The following is a 2,760-nucleotide window of genomic DNA, read 5'->3' as shown; positions in this document are numbered from 1 at the left end:
ACTGATGATCATTTGCAGTCTCATTGCCTGTGTGTTCTTGCTGGTTTATTTCTCTGCTTAGCTCACTTGGCTACGCAGGCTCCGTGGCACCACAGGGGTGACCCAGGAGAGTCTGCCAAAGCCTACGACGAGTCAGATACCACATTAAAACTTGTTTCTGATCACCAGCTTTATGATGCTCCATGTCTTTAAGCATGTGCCCTAAAGGCTTAGGGGTGTTTCACTCAGAGGGCAGTATTTATAGGGCCTCAACATTTTCATTCCTAAATAAATATATGCTTTTGGAACTAATTTGAGAATTCATAGTTATTTCTTATTTAAAAAGGAAAATATTGGGTAGAATAAGCACATGTACTTTAAAGAGTAACTACAGCAAATATAAGGTGGAGACTTAACATTAAAGTTTGCTTAGCTGTTCTATTGAAAGCTCAAATGACATCTTGAAGGAGTCCCACAGCTTTTCTTCCCTCCTTCTTGATGATCCTTAATTAACAATTATATAAGTAGTAAAAAGTTCAATAGGAAAACCAAATCATCAACAGCTTCCCAAAAGTAATTGCTGATTTGGTTGTAGTCCTATTCCTTTTCTGCGTGTTCTTCAGCAGACAGAAAGACGGTTGGTTAAAGATAAATTAATATTAGTGAATAAATTGTTACTTGTCTGAGTACAGTTTACATCTGCAGAGCAGCAATCCTGGCAGGTTCCTGACCTGCTCACTTCCTAGAGGTAACTACAATCTTATTGGCTAGGTTAGTAAAGCAATAGTATCTGTGCAGGAGCAGGCATCTTCATATGCAGATAATTCAAATGCTCTCAGGCTTATCCATGCTAACAGTGCAGCCTTGGTTTTGCATATTATAATTACCTATCAATCAATTGGCTGAAGGCAAGAGAAGCTAGGAGTGTAGAAAAGAGGAGTGATGTGAAGTCCAGCAAGGCAAAGTGGCCAGCTGCTCTCAGTGTGAGTGCCAGCACCTCTGCAACAGACAGATGGAGAGGAGAAATATTCTAGAAGAAATGACTGGGAGGGGGGAAGGAAGGAGGGACCTCATTACACAGATGACATCTAGAGAGGAGCAGGTTGCTTCTGCAATTATGTCCCTCATCAGAAAGGACTGGAAAAGCATTTTATTTCTCTCCACATCTGCTTTCTGACAGGTGACAGAAACAGTAGCACCTCTGTCAGGGAATGCTCCTGTGCACTGCCAGGAATACAAAATACCCACACCCTTGTTACCCTGGTAGCATATTGCTATTGACATTTCATTGACATGTGCCCCACATTAATGCTGCTTCTGCTGCTAGCAGCCCATGTTCTCCTTCTCCTACTGCATTCCACACAAGTTCCCAGCTGAGCAATGTCATTTGCTGTCTAAGTGCCTCCAGGATTTGATCCTTTGAAGATCAAATGTTTCTCCCCAGTCCAGTCCAGGAGATCATATTTTTCTATTTCTTCTAATTACAGAGAGAGAAGTTCTGTTTTGGAAATCCAACTTCAAACATGAACGTTCCTAACTCCTGAAGTTGCTGGTTGAAAAAGTTTGGAAAAGATGAACCATTTATGAGCCATCATTCAAGAACCAGTAGTTTATTATTAGCCTTGGGTGATATTTTTCAAGTACCAGCATAACAGATCTCATATAAAAATAATACGTGGTGGACATATAAAATCAAAGCTACCTGCATGTTAACAAAAGAGAGATGTGGTATCAGCATATCTTCTTCCATTTTTTAGTAGTATATAGCCACAACACACTGTCCTGAAAATTTATTCCCATTCCCAAGGCCTGTTAAACTTCACTCAGAGATGGATTCAAACCTAAGAGAGCAATTTAGACCAGAAACACGTGTCTTCGACTGTTACTCATATTGGCAACATTCCACAGTGTAAATGTCTTTTGTTATTCCTGAAACTGGGTGATTACAGCATAAAGTTAAGCACAGCTTCCTAGGAAACCTGCAAAAATCACACTGCTCTGAAAATGACCAACACGAGGCTGCTTAACATACACAGCAGGCAATCTAGTTAAAGTAATCAACAATTTGCATAATGATGATGTCATCAGCTGCAGTCTGAGGGTTGGTTCTGGGACCATTAAGCTCAGTAAGAGATCTCCCTCACATCCAGAGAGGAAAGTCACTACCAAAAGTGAAGCCCAGCGAAGACAATGAAGCAAAGAGGAATTCACAAAGTTCAGTGTTGGGTGGCTGCAAGAAAGCAGTGTATTATGGGATATGAAAGTCAACCTTTTTTAAAAAAAGAATCAAATCTCTTCTAAAGCATGTTCCTTGATCAGTTCAACACAGTTAATCTCTTTTCTAACATAGATGGAGAAGAAATGATGACGAACAAATGCCACAGGCTGGGTACAACGCTTGGAATTCCGTGCAAAGCAGAGAGATGAGCCATTTAAATGCCAAATGGCGTAAATTACGAATTTTAGGGGAAAAAAAATAATCAGTGGTAGGATTTCGATGTGGCTGGTGGAAGGGGCGCAGCGCTCGCCTATTTCAGCCTGGGAGCAGTGACTTTTTTTTCCCCTTTGTACCTGTTTCTGCACATCCCAGTGGGCACCCCGAAGTTTTGGCGTGGCCCGGAGCCCGCAGCCCTCCCCGCATCCCGGCCCGCCCGGAGCATCCCTGCCTGCCCGGGGGGCGGGAGCAGAGGGGAGTTCCCCCCTGCACCGCCTCCAGCGCTGCCGGGCTCACACGGTGGGGGGGGGGGGGACCAGAGGTGCCGCCTCCTCCTCCTCTTCTTC

Source organism: Apus apus, chromosome 4, assembly GCF_020740795.1.
Source record: "Apus apus isolate bApuApu2 chromosome 4, bApuApu2.pri.cur, whole genome shotgun sequence".
NCBI classification, from domain to species: domain Eukaryota; kingdom Metazoa; phylum Chordata; class Aves; order Apodiformes; family Apodidae; genus Apus; species Apus apus.
The sequence above is the reverse complement of the archived record's forward strand: the minus strand, read 5'-3'. Positions refer to the sequence as shown.